The sequence below is a fragment of the Plecotus auritus genome (assembly GCF_963455305.1).
Source record: "Plecotus auritus genome assembly, chromosome: 9".
NCBI classification, from domain to species: Eukaryota; Metazoa; Chordata; class Mammalia; order Chiroptera; family Vespertilionidae; genus Plecotus; species Plecotus auritus.
The window spans coordinates 27,884,242-27,895,731 of NC_137783.1; positions in this window are offsets into that span (position 1 = coordinate 27,884,242).

Genomic DNA, 11,490 nt, shown 5'->3' on the forward strand with positions numbered 1-11,490 from the left:
TGCACCAGCAGCAGCTGCAGTGGTGAAGTCCCAGAGTGAGCCAACAATGAAAACTCTTTCAACACTGGGCGGCCACAGTCAGGGGTGGGCAGGAGAGTCTTCCACTTCATATTAAGACATAAATGCTGTACGCTGTCCACTAAGAAACAGCATGGCAAATGGACCCAAGTGTAATGTTTTAAATTGTGGATGGCAAGGCAGGGCCACAAAGACTCCCGGAAGGGCAATCTGCACACTCCCTGCATTTTAAATGTGAATGCAGTGATGTTGAGCTCTAGGAGGTCGGCAACATGATGCAGGAGGTCGGCCAGAGGCTGGGCATAAATAGCTGTGGGTGGGAGCCAGGCGAGAAGTACACGCTGTGTGTGAGGAACCCCCAGGAGAAAGGACTTGGTCTAGAAGATGATGGAGGCACGCAAACTGCCTCAGCATTCTCTGCACACAATTCAAATCAGGAGGGTCCCCGGCACCTCTGTGGCCTTCAAATGCATTCTACCCAAATGCCTGGTGAGTTTGGAGGATGCCTGGAGGCTCCTGGGGGACAAGAGGAGAGGCCACCGTTGCTAGAGGCCCACCCTTCAGCCCCCACTTCAGAGACTTTTTTCCTGGGGCCTTTCTCCCTATCTCTGCTCTTCTTTTCTTCCATTTATGGGGTAGGGGGACAGTTCTTATTAAAGTACTGGGTTCTTCTGAATCTTGGAATAAACTGGATACTCCAGGAAGATGTATCTGATACCTCTTTTATATTCTCCCTGCACAGAATTGGGACTGTGCACCTTCCAGTTTGAGAAGCATGTAGTGATGTAGTACATGGACTTAATCACAACTAGTGGGGAAATGATAAGAGCGTTTTCACAGGAACTCCCAACAGCAATGAAGGTGGTAGGCCATTAAGTTCCCAGAGGAAGGGACATGCCATACCGTGCAGGGTCAGACAGGGAAGCCCCCGGATCCATCAGGAGGCAGAGGGCACTGGGAGAGGTTTTCCTTCCTGGAACTCTGGGAGGTCAATAGGACTCATCTCTCTTCGGCTCTCAGCTTTGCTCACCTCCCTGTGTGCTGGGGGCTTTCTAGCTGGGCTCTCTATGAAGGCAAGGTGGCCACCAACAGTCTCAGGCTGATGTCACCCCAACAGAAATAGAACTCCTCTTGCCCCGTGATTCCAACACTCAGGGCCGCACCTGGGGCCCATGTGTCTTTTCTGTGTTGCACTCCTAGCACACACATTCTGTGGTCTCAGTATGTTAGCCTCATGACAGGCGTTTTTCGGTGCTGCTACAGTTCTCATACCTTCATTTGTAAAGGCTTTGTAATGAGCCATAGGCGTGCCATCTGTGTACAATTTAGGAAAAATCATCCAAGAGAGGAGAGAAAACGGACACAGATGTTGGGTAGATGGTTATTTGCCTGTAGAGAATGTTAGTGCATAATTCAAAAGCAAGAAGCAGCTAAATACTGCAAAGAAGTAAAAATTAGTTTAAGTGTTCGAGGAGCATGGTATTCTTGGGTTGTTTTCCATGTCATTTTCTCTTGGCCATTCTTCCCATTTAATTATTTAACGCTTGTGTATCGCCTTTACATCATAAAGGAAAATTGCCATTGAGATACAGTTGCTGGGTCTCTCCTGGACTTTTTTTTCTTTTGATACTCTAAGGAAATAAGTATGGGTACTTTCAGCTGTGATTAAGGTATTTATTTACTAATAATTGCTAGTATTTGAGTTATTTGAACTAGAAACTGCTATAAGTTTAACTTCTTGGATCTTTTTTGAGTGCCCACTGTATGCCACCGTATAGCTATCAAAGTGTGCAAGCACTTCACTTTTTCACTTGGAAAGTTACTGAAACAAACAAATGCAGATGAAAATGTATTTTCTGATAGCAGAGGGCAGGAAGCGAATATCTGTTCATATGAATATTTTAATAGGTATCAGGTGTTCTGTGAACCCCAGCGTATATAGCAGGAGGCTGCGAGATGCAGCCAGCTAAGTCACATGTCAAGGTCACACAGCACCTCATCGCCTGAGCTGGATTTCAAAGCCAGATATGCCTGACCCCATGCCAAGTGCACTCACTATTCTATGTGCTTAAAAATGTAATGGGAATTCATGTGTGTAGTTTTAGAGGCCTCAAAGAGCAGTAGTATAATGGAGGGGTGTTGGAGAGCCCCAATAATTCTTTAGGGAGGAGTATCCTGTCAGAGGAATGTGGGTTTCTTTTTTATTTTTAACATTTTTTTCTGAGCTATGTTGTGTTACTAAACAGAGCTGCGTTGTGGCCTAAGGGCCTCTTGTCAGCATCCCCCCTCTGCGAAATGTGCTTAGAACATTGTTTGCAGCCCGCCTGGGAACACGTGTAAATGCCTCTATGTGAAGTCTTCGGAGAGGAAATAGAGATGGACCTTCTTTTGCACTTTATGAGATTCCACTTGATGTACTGTTATTCTCCCACACTTTCTTGATGTAAAAATATTATAATGATTATAAGATATTGCAAATTTAAATGCCTTATCCCTTCCTTAAGGCTCATTGGAGGCAGTCTTTAACAACCACACCAGTAGCTAACATTTATGTAAATGCTTAATGTGGGCAGATTTTATGCTTTGTGATATAATATGGATTACTTCATTTCATTTTCTTTCTTTTTTGTGTTTCGTTAATCCTCACCCTGGAATATTTTTCCATTGATTTTTAGACAGAGTGGAAGGGAGGGGGAGAGACAGAGAGAGAAACATCGAAGTGAGAGAGACACATCGTTGTTTGCCTCCCATAGGCACCATGCACCCTGATCGGGGCCAGGGGTCTAGCCTGCAACCGAGATACATGTTCTGGACCATAATCAAACCCAGGACCCTTCAGTCCACAGGTCGATGCTCTATCCACTGAGCCAAACCGGCTAGGGCTCATTTCATTTTCTTGGTAAGTTCGTGAGGGGAGCAATTGAGATTTGGAAAGATCAATAAAAACACTCTTTTTCTCCCTCAGTTCAAAACCCATTTAGAGGTAGAAATAGGTATCTAACTGCCACCTTAAGTGCTAATATTACTGATAATTGGGGAACGAGGCTTAGAACTACCAGCCAAGTAGGAATGCAGTACTTTCCCATAAAAAAGACAGATAGCCAGTCACAGTCCCTCACTGCCCCCAAACAACCACAGACCGACTTGCAAGGGTGCCTGCCCCTATTTCATTTCTGGCGTGGAAGAACTGGGAAGGATGAGCGCTCTCTAACAGACACATCCCAGGTGGAAAAAAGGAAGAGAAGGGCTGAGCTGAGCCTGTGCCGGTGTTGCTCCCAAACTCATGAGTCAGAAAACAAACTCTGCTTCCTATGGAAAAAGGTGAGAAGGTAGAGGAAAGCCATGATACTAACTCTACTGAAGTTCCTGCCACATGGAATCAGTGGAAAAGAGGTCTTTGTCTCCAGTTGTAGGTTCAAAAATGGATCTGTCCTAGAGTTAAGGAAACCATTGAGACACTACATAAGAGCTTGCAATGAGTAAGTGGCCGAGGAGTCTAATAGGGCCACTGTCTATGTGGCAGAGTCAGGCTTGAACCAGGCCAGCTAGGACAGGCTCTGGCTTAGTTCACACAGAGAGCAATGGGAAATTTAAAAGGGAGGGCAGATGTGAGAGGGATACAAGCAGAAGTGATGAAAGTTGGACTCACTGGTTATGAAAGTTGGGGAGTTGTCAAAAGGACTCAAAGTGTTGTAGCATGCCTAGTTGGAAAATAGCAAAATTATTCTTAAAAATTTGTTTCCAGGAGAGAATAACCAGTGTGCTCTTTTGGGCATGTGAGTTTGAGGTACCTTGAGGCTGTTGGAAATTTGAGTCTGCAACTTAGAAGATTGGCAGCACAGATGCAGATTTGGGAGTTGGCCATTTAAAGGTGAAAGCACAAAAAGAGGAAGTTGGTTTCATAATTGAGTTTTGTATTTGAAATATGCCCAAAGATTGGAGTTGGTAACCTTGAGCAACTTGATTTAGTTTAAAGGCAAGGCCCAGCATTGGCTCAGAACTTAATCTCATCTTTCAACCATAGCTCTCGTGCAATTGAGGGCAAGCTTACAGGTTACACTGGTGTGCAGGACAGTTCCTGTTTGCTCCTCCAAGGTCACTGTCCATCCCATTTCCACTCTGTTGTCAACCCAGTTGATCCATGCATGGGGTTCATCAACTAGGCTCCCTTGGGTTTAGACTTGATGGGACCTGGAAGGCAGGAGGAGTGAGGGGTTGATCTATTTATTTTCTTGTTTCCTTTATGGTTAGATCCTGTGGACTAGCTGCTCTCCTTTACCCAAGACTCTCTACAGTTATTCTGTAGAAAGTTCCAGTAGCTGCTCTCTCCCATAGCCCCTCAGGCTTAGAAGTGGTAGTAGTTTCAGGAACTCTGCTGACCTTGTTAGATTTTATTAACACAGTTCTTACCTTTATAAGTAATGTATTTGTTGAAGTCTCCCAAGTTTTCTAGTTCCCATTGGGACCTGGAATAATTAATATACCTAGTAGACCAGAAGGAACTTATGTTTGCCAAGGCACTAACCCTACTCTTAATAAGCAGAGGGGTCTTCAAATCTGGAAGTCTCAGACCCGGGAGGAGATGACAGAATTAGTACAGGGTGTGCAAATCCACAAATATATGCAGCATTGTCAGCGGACAGAGTATCTTACACAGTTATCATGATTGTTCAAATGTTTTATAAGTGCCTTACTGATGCATAAAATAAAAAGGTATATTTGAAAATAGTATGAAATTCATTTTAACTGTTGCCTTTATATATATTAATCAATAGGTAACTTGTATTAAAAATGTAACTATTGCCATGTTTGGCTAAGGAAATATTTAAAATGTGTAGAGTGAGCTCACACACAAAGAAGTTTAGGCAGAGTTCTGGATCAAGATGGCAGAGTAGGTAAATGCTGTGCTTGCCTCCTCCCAGGACCACGTAAAAATTGCAATAAATTATAGAGCAATCCACCTGGAGAATCATCTGAAGACTAGCTGACCAGAAGTCCTATAACTAAGGATATAAAGAAGAGGCCACATGGAGTCTAGTAGGAGGGGCTGAGACGTGAAACAGGCTGGCCCCACACCCATGTGTCGCGGTTGAGAATCAGGAGGGATATCTCAGCTGAGAAGGGAGGGGTGCCAGCCCCACACCGGAATCCTCAGCCTGGAGCACCAGTGCGAGGAAGAGGAGCCCTCACAACATCTGGGTGAGATGGAGGGAAGCACAGACTCATTGGCTCAAAGGCACTCACCCTGGGCTCTGGTAGAGGAACAGAGGCTTGGGAGGCACCAGAGACAGAGAAGGAGAAACTGAGTTGTGTGGCTTCAGGGTGAGGGCTGGAGGGACAACCGCCATTGTCCCTGTGTGGAGCCCTCCTCCCACGCAGCCAATTCTGAATCTGCATTTACCTAGTGATCTTTACTTACCCCACCCTGGTGACTCCCTGAGACCCTGCCCACCCAACTCACACACCACCAGGGGCTGTTTCTATGTAGACTTTCAAAAAACAAAATAAAACAAAACTCTCAAAGGTCCGCACGCTCTAGGCAGGTAGTGGTTGGCCTCGATGTGCCTAGTGACTTTTGCTTAGTAGCCCCAGACTCAGCACTGTTTCCAAATATAAATCCACATTAACCTGGTGAACCCACTCGCCCCACCCTGGTGACTCCCTGAGATGCTGCCTCACCCAATTCGCATACTGCCTGAGGCTCCTTCAGCGCTTGAGCCTTATGGGCAGTGGGCAGGCAGCGGCAGGCCTCCAGGTGCCTGGTGCCATTAGCTGAGCTGCACAGGCCTGGAACTGTGGCAGCTGAACTTGCTTTGCAGTGTGGCCTCTCCCATGAAACTCCAGGTCCTGCACAGGCAGCTCCGGACTGTGGATCGCTGTATAGCTCCTACCAGGTGGCCCTGGGTTGGTCACAGGCATCCAAATTGGAGTAAAACTGTCATTATTTGCAGTTGACATGATATTATATATCGAGAACCCTAAAGATACCACAAGAAAACTATTAGAACTGATAAATGAATTCAGTCAAGTAGGAGGATGCAAAATTAATATTCAGAAATCAGTTGCATTTTTATACACTGGTAATGAACTATCACAAAGAAAAATGAAGAAAAAGATCCCATTTACAATTGCATCAAAAAAATGAAATAAAATGTTTAGGAATAAATTTAACCAAGGTGGTAAAAGACCTGTACTTGGGAAATTATAAGATGTTGAAGAAAGAAATTGAATAAGATACAAATAAATGGAGCATATATTATGCTTATGGAAAAAAAGTAATTAACATTGTTAAAATGTCTGTACTATCCAAAATAAAATATAGATTCAGTGAAATCCCTATCAAAATACCAATTTCATATTTCACAGAACTCAAACAAATAAACCAAAAATTTATATGGAACTACAAAGGACCCTGAGTAGCCACAGCCATCTTGAGAAAGAATAACAAAGTTGGAAGTATCATGCTACCAGATATCAAACTAAACTACAAGGTTATAGTAATCAAAACAGCATGGTACTGGTATAAAACCAGATACATCGATTAATGGAACAGAATAGAGAGCCCAGAAATAGATTCACACCTGTATGGTCAATTAAAATATGACAAAGGAGGCAAGAATATGCGGTGGGGTAAAGGCAATCTATTCAATAAATGGTGTTGGGAAAATTGGTCAGATACATTCAAAAAAATATAACTAAACCACCTTTTTTTAAAAAAATATATATTTTATTAATATTTCACAGAGAGGAAGGGAGAGGGATAGAGAGCTAGAAACATCGATGAGAGAGAAACATCGATCAGCTGCCTCCTGCACACCTCCCACTGGGGATGTGCCCGCAACCAAGGTACATGCCCTTGACCGGAATCGAACCCGGGACCTTTCAGTCCGCAGGCCGACGCTCTATCCACTCAGCCAAACCGGTTTCGGCTAAACCACCTTTTTACAACATATACTAGTACAAGAATAAACTAAAAATGGATTAAATACTCAAAACCATAAAAACCCTAGAAGAAAACATAGGCAGTAAAAATATTCTCTTAGTATCCTCAGGCAAGGGAAACAAAATAAAAAAAAAAACAAGTGGGACTAGATAAAACTAAAAAGTTTTTGCACAGCAAAGGAAACCATCAACAAAATGAAAGGCAACCTACTGACTGGGAGAAGATATTTGCCAATGATACATTCAATAAGGGGTTAATATTAACAAATTATAAAGAACTCAGATGACTTAACACAAAGAAAGACAGGAAGGAAGGAGGGAGGGAGGGAGGGAGGAAACAATCTAATTAAAAAATGGGCAGAGGACATGAATAGTTACTTCTCCAAAGAGGACATACAGATGGCCAATAGACATGAAAAGATGCTCAACGTCACTAACCATCAGAGAAATGCAAATTAAAATCACAATGAGATATCACTTCACACCTATTAGAATGACTATCATCAATAAATCAACAAATTAGTGTTGGCAAGAATGTGGAAAAAAGGGAACCCTCGTACACTGTTGGTGGAAATGCAGATTGGTGCAACCACTGTGGAAAACAGTGTGGAGGTTCCTCAAAAAATTAAAAATGGAACTGCCTTATGACCCAGCAATTTCATTTCTAGATATATAACTGAAGAAATTCAAAACACTAATTCAAAAGACTTTATGCACCCCTATGTTCATTGCAGCATTATTTACAATATCCAAGATATAGAAGCAACCCAAGTGCCCATCAATAGACAAGTTGATAAAGAAGATGTAGTACATATGCACAAGAGAATATTACTCAGCCATAAAAAGAATGAAATCTTACCATTTGTGACAACATGGATGGACATACCAGTAGAGGGTATTATGCTGAGTGAAATAAATCAGACAGAGAAAAACAAATACCATATGATTTCAGTTATATGAGGAATGTAAAGAAAAAAAATATATGAACACACGAAACAGACTCATAGATACAGAGAACAGACTGGTGGTTGGCAGAGGAGAGGGAGATTGGGGAACTGGATGAAAAAAAGGAAGGGATTAAGAAGTACAAATTGGCAGTTACAGAACAGTCACATGGATGTCAAGTACAGCATAGGGAATATAGTCAGTAACATTGTAATAACTAGAATGGTGTCAGGTGGGTATACTAGAATTATCAGGAGATAATTTCATAAATTATATAGTTGTCTAACCACCACATCATATACCTGAAATGAACATAAAATAATACTGAATGTCAACTGTAACTGAAAAAAAGTTAGGAACTACTTCCAAGGCCTTTGTTGCTAAAAGTTCAACCTTTTCCTTGGTCCCAAGCTAGAAGGATGTGGAATGAACTGGTTCAGTCCTAACTATTTCAACGGTCAGGATGGAGACAAAGATGACCACCCACATCTTGAAATAATTTTTATAAAATGTTTCTAACTTTTTCATTTCCAGGACGAAATTCAGGTCCTCGGTCTTGCACAAGAGTCCACCACATTCTCAGCTTTGGCAACACCTTGTCCCTTGTGTGACCTGCTGTGCGGCTCAAGCAGTGAGCAGAGTCTGTGGAGTGCAAAAATAAACATCTCTAAGGGCCTGTGGAATTTGACGGCCTGTGCACATGGGGCAGACAGTGGGCTGTTTGCCAGGCTCTGCAGGTGAGCCCTCCAGCAGGCCACACTCGTTTTTAGCCATTCTGCAAACACGAGGAGAGAAGGCCAACCTGGCAGTGAAGCTCTGTACCCAGGTTTGGCCGGGCCAGGTCTCGGTGTACTCAGTGAGACGCCTTCACTTAGGGCGCTGTTGCTCAGGTGCTGGGAAGGCTGGCTAACCTGGTTGGACAGTGAATAAAAGGAACAAGGAAAGGCCGGGCAATTTCTTCCCTCCATTCCTCAAGCTCCCTGTACCCCTGCCCTGTGTGATTTGGGAAATTGTCCAGCACTTGAGAATTGGAGGTTTCATTCACTAAATATTTACTGGGTGCCTTTTCTCTTCCGTGCGCTGTCCCAGGCACTGGAGACAGAGTGGCAATTAGGAGCATCACGGTGCCCACTCTTAGGGGGCTCCCACTCTTCTGCCTTCACTCTCTCTCAGACTCCATTCTGCACAGCACTCCGTGATGTGTGGGGTTAACTGGAACCACTGGACAGAAATATTTGACTTGTTATATCCTCCCATCGCAACAACGTGGTGGATTACACAGTGAGGAAAACGTTGCGGTATAGACAGGCGGCACTGCTCTTCAAGAAAAGGCTCTCTATTGACTAATAAATGGAGCATATATTTCACAGAAAAGACTCTGTGAAATGCATCTCAGGCCCCAAATGTCTCCTCTGCAGCCCAGAAACCTCAAATATAACATAGTTGGACCTAATAGTTCCATATACTATGAAAATGCAAAATTAGAGTTGTGCAAAGCCACTGAGTTAGACACAAACATTTATTACCCCACATTTTTTGAGCGTCAGCTTTAGAGCAGACATTGTGCTGGGACTGACTACATTCATATTTTTTTTCAAAGAGGGCTTCAGCTCAGGTCTACCACTTCTTTTACATGTACTTCCAACTCAGAGAGAAAAGAACTCTATTACTGCCGAGAACGGTAGCAGGTGGCAGGCTCCTGGCTATGAATTGTACTGTCAACAAACGATTAGACTCAGAAGTACGCATTTTTCTGACGTTGCCTAGAGTCAGTGGCTCTGTGGATGAGGGGCCTACACGGTGGGAAAGAATCTTGCTTCTACTCCCTCTGCCTCTTCTGTGAATCATGACTGGTACCTTTTCTCTCTTTCTGTAGACCAAATATATAAATCACTCTGCCATTTATTCTTGGTCTTATGTAAAATATTCATGTCCCCAAAGTCTCATACACAATGTAGAAACTTCGGCAGCTTCATTAGCAAAGGTCAATGTTTCGTTTCAGTTTAGTGCCCAAAGGTCCCTGACAGACATCCAAAAATTTGTTTGAAGTCAGTAATTATTTACTCCCCCATTACCAGGATCTGTCAGAGGACTAAGCAGAAAGAAACAATGTTTTTAAGAAAGTGAAGCACTCATCTCCCTTTATTTAAGAATTATATATACACCAGAATGAGATGCAAAATTCAATTATATTTTAGTGGTTGGATGTCAAAATCCAATAAACTGGAGACTGATTAGTAAAATGAAGAATTGCATGATGGTAGCATGTTTGCTTTACTTAGTTTTAGGTATCCTATCAACTCAATAAAAGGCTTTTCCATATTTGTGTAACATCAGGTGGGTTAATTATTCACAGGAACGCTCAGGCTATACTTTTAGGGGGACTGCAGGCTGCTGTCTGACCCCTGCCTTTCTTCTGACATAAATCTGCTAAAGGACCTGTCTTGAAAGAAACTCAGAGGAGTTGTTTTATGAGAAGTTACACTCCTGTGCTAACCTTGCGGGCTCCCCCATCACAGGAATAGGCGCTTGAGCTCTGGCATTGCTTGGGTGGCTTGTTGATGGGCCCAATAACAATTTTGAAATCTGGAGGGCAGATGGGCCGGTGCACTGTCCAAGGTCAGCCAGAGCTGCTCCTCTCCATTCGGATTCAGATGCAGCGATGTCAGGCGGGTCCCTTCACTTCTCTAAGCTTCAGCTTCGTCATTGTGAAAGGGGGGAAGCAGTGCCCATCTCTGCGGCTTGTGAGGCTCCAGGGCAACTATTCATGAGGAAGTATGAATAATACTATTGCGTACCGATGCTTTCAGAGAAGTCGTCTCTCCCCACCCTGGAATTCTGGGAGGACGTTCCTTGTTCTGTGGTATTACCCAGGTTGACTCTAACTCACAACAGACCTTTGTTCCTTATGCTGTCACCACAGCCATGCTTGGGAGTGTTTTACATTTTTCAGTTGGACTTACTCCATTGCATTTTTTTGAGAGATCCTCACAAATTGGTTCTTAACTTATAAAATCTGGGAATGCCCAAGAGAGGCTGCTCAACTAAAACAAATGAAGATGGAATCTGGGGACAGCCGAGGCAAAGTAAAAATTAATGATGCTTAATATTTTTGTAAAGAAACAGAACATTTTATTTTGCCGGGGGTTTTTACCCACAGTGCGCCCTCTACGGAAGAATCATCTACCTTTCATTGTGCAGTCTTAATAAATGATGTGGTTATTTTTAGCCCTTGAGAAACTATACAAAGAAGAAATGTGTGCTTAGATTTAAACTGCAGGAGTAGAACTGAAATATCTGTTTTAAAAAGTTATGTGTAAAATGGGATTGAATACAATTTTGAAAGTGAATCATAATTATACCAGCCTAGTTATATTTCTTTTTTGCATATTCAGCCTATTCTTTGTGACAGTTACAAGTATACAACTTTTACATGGTTTTGCATAGCTTCTCTTACAAGATACAATGTTAGAGACTTCTTTTTTGCTCTACCATTGCATCATAAATATTTTTCCATATTATAATATTATCTTCTTATGTATAGTTTTAAACAATTGTATACTATTCCACTTGTTTAATGCACCA